The sequence below is a fragment of the Papio anubis genome, chromosome 1 (genome assembly GCF_008728515.1).
Source record: "Papio anubis isolate 15944 chromosome 1, Panubis1.0, whole genome shotgun sequence".
Classification (NCBI taxonomy): Eukaryota; Metazoa; Chordata; class Mammalia; order Primates; family Cercopithecidae; genus Papio; species Papio anubis.
Window position 1 is genome coordinate 133,413,389 of NC_044976.1, and position 9,233 is coordinate 133,422,621.

Consider the following 9,233-nt stretch of genomic DNA (forward strand, 5'->3'; position numbering starts at 1 on the left):
GTGTTAGAGTTTCTTCCTTTAGTTCTGTTCATGTTTGCTTGGCTGTTAGGTGGGAAAATGCCATTTAGCATTTCTTGTAAAGAAGGCCTAGTGGTGATGAGCTCCCTCAGCTTTTGTTTGTCTGGGAAAGTCTTCATCTTGGCTTTATTTTCAAATGAAAGCTTTGCTAGGAATAAGATTCTTGGTTAGCAGTTTTTTTTCCTTCAGCACTTTGAAAATATTATCCCACTCTCTTTCAGCCTGCAAGGTTTCTGCTGAGAAGTCCCCCAGTAATCCGATTGGAGCTCCCATGCATGTCACTTTCCTCATGCTGCTTTCAAAATTCTGTCTTTGTCTTTGACTTTGGCAATCTGATTATAACATGTCTTAGTGCAGACTTCTTTGGTTTATCATATTGGGGGCCATTTAGACTTCACAAATCTAGATGTTCATTTGCCTCCCCAGATTTGGGGAGTTTTAAGGCATTATTTCTTTTTTGTTTTGTAGGGCACTATTTCTTTAATAAGCATGCTGCCCCTTTCTCTCTCTGTTCTAGGATTCCCTTAGGTTTTCTTTATTCCTTTTTATTATTATTTTTTTGGTCCTCTAACTGGATAATTTTAAATCATTTTTGAGTTTGCTGATTTTTCTGTTTGGTCAAGTCTACTCTTGAATTCCTCTAGTGACCTTTTCAGTCCACTTATTGTATTCTTCAGCCGAATTCCTGTTTGATTCATTTTTATATCCCACAAATTTTGACATATTTTGTTTCCATTCTCATTCGGTCTCCTTTGTCATTTCTTCTCTGACTCATGGATTACTTGGAAGTGTATTTATGTCAAATACTTGGAGATTTTTCAGATATATTTAACTGGTTACTGGTTTTCAATTTAATTCTGTTATGGGCAGAGAACATATTCTAAATTATGCAATTGCCTTAAATGTATGCATCTAACTATCTATCTTTGTATATCTCTACATCTCTATCTTCCATGTCTCTGTATATCTGTCATGTCTATCTATTCTATTACATCTACCTATCATATAACTGTCTCTATCTTCTATCTGTAGTATTTATATCCATCCATCCATATCTCTAACTAGCATATCTATCTACCTATCTGTGTCTATCTTCTATCTCAATCAATCCATTTATCTATAGCTGTAGATATCTATCTTCTATAGCTCTATTATCTATTTTTCAATATATCTTTGTCTCTATCTCTACCTATATCATCTATTTATCTTCTCTATCTTCTAGATCTCTATCATATCCATCTATCATTTCTATATTTATCTGCCTCCATCTTTATATCTTTGTATCTCTATCATATATTTATATCTGTGCATATCTATATACCTATCTTATCTCTTAGCCCAGTTGCCCAAGGCACCAGTATCCTTATCTGCAGGTGAGCATGTGGACATCTGTGTTGAAGACACATCAACCTTTGGATACAGAATGCAGGGTCTCAGGATATAAGCCAATTATTTGCATTCTGAATGCTTTTTGTTTCTGTACCATATGGTAGTAAAAATTTGCATGGTATTTTAAAAACTTGAATTTTTAATTTAATGTTCTAGGTTCTGTAGTAATCTCATTTTCATGTTACCAAAGGAAACCTGTTATGACCAGAATAAATAATTTTCCCAACATTAAACTAAGAATTCCTAGAGCTGGGGAAATAAAGGAATGTCCTTTGCTGCCAGCCTCCTTCCTTCCTCCTTAGGATACCTCTTTAAAATTAATTATTAGTTTGGTTTTCCCATTTAATGGAGAAATTATTTAGGATGTTTTCTAAAATGGCCAAGTGGCTAGCTATAACTTGCTGTTTATTCTTTGATTGACAGTGACTAATGTCATTTCACAGTGGCCAGGAAATGTGGGCTGTATGATCTCCACTTTGAGAGGATTTTGACCCAATGCCTGGTCATTTATGTGGATGGCCTCTGGATATCTGAAAGTAATATGAATCCTTCATTTGTTGGTTTCAAAGTACTGTCTTCCTGTCTATCACATAAGTGTTTCCAGTGATGCCATCAATAGTTACAGAAATTGATTTATTTTTATATATATGACCTATTGATTTCTAAACACAGTATATTAAAATCTTCTACTATGATTACCAATGCACCAGTTATCAATTTTGCCTTTTATTGCCATAGCTTTCTATTTCCTAGATACTAAGTTATTGTGATTATATATATGTGTGTGTGTGTATATATATATGTTTTTTTCACCCACAGTTACTGGCTCATAACTCATAAAATCCTTGGGATTGCCAGAGTGTCTTCTTTAGAATGCCTTTTGTCTGATAGGTTCCAGGGTGGGGCTGGTCCTTGGAAAGATAAAGGCAGGAGTAGAGAGTTGGGACTTTCAGCCCCACACCCAATCTCCAGGGAGGGGATAGGGGCTGAAGGTCAAGTTGCTCACCAGTGGCCAATGGTTTAATCAATCATGCCTATGTAATGAAGCCTCCATAACCCAAAAGGACTGGGTTCAGAGAGCTTCCAGATAGCTGAACATGTGGAGGTTCCTGGGAAACAGTATGCCCAAAGAGGGCAGAGTGGTTCCGTGCTTCTTCCTTCATACTTTGCCCTATGCATCTGTATCCTTTGTAACATCCTTCTTAATAAAGCAGTAAACATAAGTAAGTGTTTCACTGAGTTCTGTGAGCCACTCTAGCATATTAATGGAACACAAACAGGGGCTTGTGGGAACCCCAACTTGAAGCCAGTTGGTCAGATGTTCCAAAGGCCTGGACTTTTGACTGGTGTCTGTGTGGGGGGCAGTCTTGGAAAGTGAGCCCCAGTCCTGTGGGGTCTGACACTATCTCCAGGTAGATAGTGTTGGAATTGGACTGAGAACACCCAGCTGATGTCCGCTGCTTGGTGGTGGGGAGAAACCTCACAGGTTTGGCCACAGAATCTTCTTTTGTGCTGATTGCTGCTGTGGCGTGAGAGCAGAGGAGAAACGCCATTTAAGAGAGCTTTTCCTTTGTACAGTTTTGATATATTAGGATAATATGAGTAATTTCCCTGCAGTAATGCCTAAAGCATAACAGGTGCTATAAATGGTGTTAAGCCCTGTTGTTAGTGTTAATTGTTACTATTTGCCATCATTTTGGTCGGTTGGTGCCCGGGCTGTGTTGTATTTGTCCTTACTGGAAAGTTACTTGGGACAAGAGACACAGTCCTAATCCATCCTATGTGGCCAGTGTTCTGGTCCTTGAGGGGTTTCAGATTCAGACCGTGTTTATTTCACACATAACTCTCTGAGCGGACAGTCCAGCAACTCCTATGGTGACTCATGCTCATTCCTACAGTTCTTGCTCTGGTTCAGACACATTTTGTCCTTCCCCCTATCCACTGTGATTTTCTGACTCCCCCAAGATGAGTGAGACCTGTGAACAATAAAACAGCCCTGAGAACTATTCGGGAACTCCTGATCGGTCTGAATGTTGGCACTGCACAGCCTAGTCTCTCAGTCAAGCAAAACCACCATGGATGAACCTGGAAGACACTATGCTAAGTGAGATAAGCCAGTCGCAGAAGGAAAATACCACAGCACTCTACTTACGTGAGGAAATGTAGCAAGACGAGCCGCAGACAAAACCTCTGAGACACCGAGTTGTAGAAGGAAACGCTTTATTCAGCTGGAAGCGTTGGCAAGCTACTGCCTTAAAATCCGAGCTCCCCAAGTGCACAATTTCTGTCCCTTTTAAGGGCTCACAATGCTAAAGATTTCATATGAAAGGGTCATGATTGATTTGAGCAAGCAGGGGGTACGTGACAGGGGCTGCATGCACCACCGGTAGTCAGAGTGAAACAGAACAGGGCAGGGAGTTTCACAATGTTCTTCTATACAATATCTGGAATCTATGAATAACATCGGTTTCTGAGTTATGAGTTGATTTTTAACTACTGGATTTAGGCCAGGCAGGCCCAGGCCTGGTTTTGGGCCTGGCGCCAGGCTGCCCGTCTTTAATTTTACTTCCTTGTTTTTTCTTAAAACAGGTACTGAGTATAAAATAATATAAAACAATATGAGAGGGTCTCTCTCTTTCCTCATTTCCCCCCTTTGAGACTCTCACTTTTTATTAGTAGGAGTTCTCACTCTTATTTTTGCTACTTATGTCTTTCTGTGCAATAGATTGATAGTGATTTATATATATAGTACACTTGTGCTGAAGCATTTGGTGAACTAAGGTAGCAATGAAGCTTTTTATCATTTGAAGAAGTACAGGTAGCAAACAAGGGAGCAGTAAGCAGGTTCTTATTACTATTATAACTTTTATTATTAGAGTTTTAAATCTTCTCAGTGCTGGAAACTAATTTTCAAACATGGCTCCCGGATTAAGTCTGTGCCACACTTGCATGGGTACATGTGCCAGTTTTGTCACATTTTTAACTATGTCTTTACTTGCCTTTGATTATCTATGTGTAGACAGTAATTAGTAAGGTTACATTTCTTATAGACCTTTCTTTCAGCTGCTAGCAAGTAGTCGAGAGCCAATCTATTTTGATAAATAGCATTTCTTATCTGAGTTTCTTGCTGGGCCAGAATAGTCAAGGCTTGACCGGTTTTATTCGTAATAACTTCTAAAACAGCTTGTAACCATATGATTTGGTTGAGCATGTAGATGGGGGTCCGATATCCCCATGAACCATCTTGTGCCCAAGTGGTGGGTCCATAGTATTGTATGATTCTTTCAGGGGGCCATTCACCATCTTTCTAATTACTTATGGCTATGCTTTGTTTTTCATGGGAAGCATAGACTGGGAAGCCCAGAAGTTCACCTGTTATTATGGGCAGTAAGAAGAAAGATGGTTTAATAGTGCCAATAACACAACCACCTGTCCACTGGTCAGGCAGCTTAGCGTAGGCTCTATGTCTACATATCCAGTATAACCCAGTGTGGGCAGTCTAGTCCTGGTGGAATTCTGGGTGGGCCCAGACAGTCTGCAACCTTGGAAATTTACTGAATGGATTTCTTTCTGTATAATTGGAACTCCACCATGTAACTGTTTTTGCGTTGCTATTATACAGCTTTTGCCCAAGACAACTAAGCCGCCCTACAGAATGAGTGAATCCTTTTCCTTCTCTAGCTATGCAATACTGTCTGATAACTGAGACTTTTAGAACCCAAAAATTGTCAGGGTGGTTATTTTGGGTCGGGAATTCATCAGGAACTGGGTCTGTAGGAACTAATTCTCAGGCTACCCATGGCCATTGATCTCCTGTTACGGTTCCTCAACAAACATAACATGAAGTGACTTTTAGAGACCAGGTTACATGTTCAGCTAATTGCAAAAACAAATTTTTAGATTTTCCTGGAATCTCAGGTACTGGCACATTTAGTTCCTCATAGAAAGTCTGAAATACTGGTTCTGAAGAGTGTCTTTGAACCTCTCCTTTTATTAGGATGCTTACGCTAGGATCTAGTCCTTTTCCATCAATGCCTAATGTTACGTATTTTTTTAAATTCCATTTTGGGTCTGAGGGGTTTGTGATTACCAATTCTAAAGGGTTGCAACTCCCACTGGTGCAGGAGGGACTGACTTTTCCTTTTTGGAGCCAAACAGGATCTTTTTTATTTTTATTTTTTTTAAGTAGCACAAATGACACAAGACCAGTATTGACACATCTCACCTAAATATGATTCTTGACAGATATACTTAATTTCTGCTGTGTAACTTTTTTCCCAATCTAGAGAACCGCATCCCATCTCATGCTGCTTACTATTAATAGCGGCACAGGCATCAAATTTTAAGGTTACATTTTTGGGGACCCCTCTTTCTTCTGTTCTAGCTATTACTTTATTTGTGTCGCTTAGAAAAGGACCAGCCCTTACTTTTATTTTAAAAACTGTGATCATGGGAGGTTCAGAGGGGCCATAGCACACATAGGGCTGGTCACTTCCTGGATTACATACTTTGTACTGGGTGTCATTATATAAACAAGTTTCTTTTAGAGTCCTGGTACACTTATAATAACCATAAAATAATAGGACTGTAGCAATCTTTTGTCCTACCTTAGTGATTTGATGTATAAACTGGGAACAGCCCTCAGTCTGAGGAAGGTCAGTTGAAGTCCTTACTTTACAAGTTCAAATTTTAAGGAAAATGAGTCCCACGATGAGTTTCCTCATGCTTCGGCCGTGCGTGGACTAGTCAGCTTCCACGTGTGACTGGAGCAGGGTTTATCGTCTTTTTCAGAGTCACTTTGCAGGGGTTAGCGAAGCTGCTCCCATCCATGTACAGCTCCCAGTCTACTGATGTTTAAGGATGGTCTTGGAGGTTGGGCCCACTAGAATAAACTGAGTCCAATACTTATACACAGTTATGTTTAACTGGGTTCTCTGATACCAGGAGCAAGGTGGCGGGGTTTAGGGTGTTGCAAACTTCAATGGTTATGTGGGGATTTTCACAGAGCAAGCTTTGGTATCTAGTTAGTCTAGCATTTATTAGCTAATGGTGTCCTTTGGTATTTATTAAAATCACCACAGTACGGGGGGACTTTATGTTTAGGTTTTGCCTAAGAGTTAGCTTATCTGCTTCTTGTGCTAACAGGGCCATTGCTGCCAGGGCCCTTGGACATGGGGGCCAGCCTTTGGAAACCCTGTCTAGTTGTTTTGAGAGATAGGCCACTGGCCTTGGCCAGGGCCCTACAGTCTGGGTTAAAACTCCAACTGCCTTTTTTTTTTTTTTTTGACACATAGAGTGTAAAGAGTTTTGTCAGGTCAGGTAGCCTCAGGGCTGGGGCCGACATGAGTTTTTCTTTTTAACTCATGAAAAACTCGTTACTATTGGTTGTAATAGATGTAATTTATTTAATCTACATTTTTATTGACTGTCATCTACCAAAATATTGACTTAAATACTGTAACTATTTGATTTCAAACTTTAAATTGATCTGGTATTCCTTGCGGGGCTCCAATTGCATCTAAATAGATATGAGTGTTGAAAGACCTATAAGGGGCTCCTCTCACTTTACAATGTCTTCTTCTTATCATTATTATTATTATTATTTTCTTCCTCTGGTGATGAAATGCCAGGGTGAAAGGGATAGCCAAATGGACTAAAGCACAAGTGCCACTCTAGTTATTTGGCAGAGTGCCCAGTAAAGGTCCACCACAATACCACCACTCATCCGCTCAGGGATGAACAAGGGCTGACTGATTGATAAGCTCTTGAAAATTCTTAAGCTCACTGCATCCCTTCAGGTCTCCAAGGAATGCTAAGTCTCCTCCCTCCCATGAGAGATACAAAGTGAACTTAGTGTTGGGAGATGGAAGCCGGATGCCCCTCAGGGGCTGCCCCGCAGCGACTTTGGGATATAGCAGAAAGAGCTTGGCATGACTTACTATTCCAGGCTGTAGAATCCTGGAAAACAGCTACCATGCAGCCCATGCCTGGTCGACTGGAGGACCACCTTAGTGGAAGGGGGACAGTCAGGGCCTCTGGCCTGCCATGTGCACAAGCATAACAATTGCTTTTGTTTAACGTGCAGATGGAATAGTTGATCCATTTCAATCAGGCATTTGCATCTTGGTATGCTGTCTTAATTGCCAAAGTTTAAGTCTTTAACTTCTATGATCTTCTAGTAAAATGAATGTTTCCTTTAGCACCTATTTTTATTAGTTTTTAGACCAAAAAAACTAAACACCATTTTATATTTAATATTGCTTTTTGTATGAGTTTTATATCAGATAAGCTAAATTTACCTTTATATTACTGTGTTATTAATGTTAAACTTAATTTTAATAGAACCTTGTAGACATATTTATCCAATTTTTCATGTTCGACCATAAGATAAGATTTTATAGATTATTTTTAACGTTTTATAATATTTGTTAAAGAGCAGGTTGATGCTTTAAGAAAAACCTGTTGCATTTTTACTTTAATGTCCAGTTCACAGAAAAACTGGATGATACCTTTTTAACTTTAGCTAATATGTTTACACACAGAATTTTCTTTATAATTAATGTTTTAAAACTTGCTTAAACTTTTAAAACAATCATTTCTTTAACCTTTTAAGGTAGGTAAAAATCCACATTCTTATGTCTCCTTATAATCTTTACTAAAGGTATATTTTACTTTTTTTATACACCTTGCACATAAACTGTTTTTTCAGTAGTACTCAGGAGGCCTTATTACTTTTAAATTGTATAACATTTTTTGCATAAAAATTTTTTATAACTTTTTTTCTTTCACAACTTTTTCAATTTTTTGACATGTCTCAACTTTCTGACTTATTACAAACTTTTTTTAAATTTTTAAATAACCAGTTAATTTATTTCAGGACAAGAATTTACCATATAACATTCTTTTTATATAAATTCTGCCTCCCCCCTTTTTTTTTCCTTTCTTGAAATTTTTCAACATAGTTCCTAGTAGGGTGGGCTTATTTGTGCCTGACCCATGCTTCTTTGAGACAAAACACCACACTCACACAACGCGCACACCACCAAACAAAAAACAGGTAAAAAGAGCACACACACACTTCTGCAGTTGACACCAAACCAAAATCAGAACCAAAATCAGAGTATCCAGAAATCCAAGCCAGGTCAACACCAAAACCAAAGTATCACGCAATCTAAGTCAAGTCAAAAACAAAAACCAAAGTGCCGGTACAGGCATACCATGGGCGATCAGGCCACGCTTCTACTCAAATGGAGGAGGCAAGTTTCCAAGACCAGTCCTGTCAAGCAATTCAAACCAAGTCAAAACCAAAACCAACACCAAAGTGCCAATCAAGGCACGCCATGGGTGATCAGGCCACGCTCCCACTCAAATGGAGTGGGCAAGTTCCAAAGACTAGTCTTACCAAGTTTCAGATCTCCAGACTCCAAATGCCAGTTCCTTCCCGGTGTTCAGCCACTGTGTTAATCCTCCGCGGTGGCCTGCTATGCACTGCTCTGGCAAGGCGTTCCACCCGGGGAATTGCCTACCCTGGAGCGCGCTTTGGATCACGTCACTCGGGCTGACCAGAGTCCCCCACAGAGATGCTCCACAGGGCAGGCCTAAGCCGCCTAAGGGGCTGCCTCAGCCATCTGTCAGTTACCTGGCTTCCCGGTCAGGGAACCAAGAAATGTAGCAGGACGAGCCGCAGACAAAACCTCTCAGACACTGAGTTGTAGAAGGAAACACTTTATTCAGCTGGGAGTATCGGCAAGCTACTGCCTTAAAATCCAAGCTCCCCGAGTGCACAACTTCTGTCCCTTTTAAGGGCTCACAACACTAAAGATTTC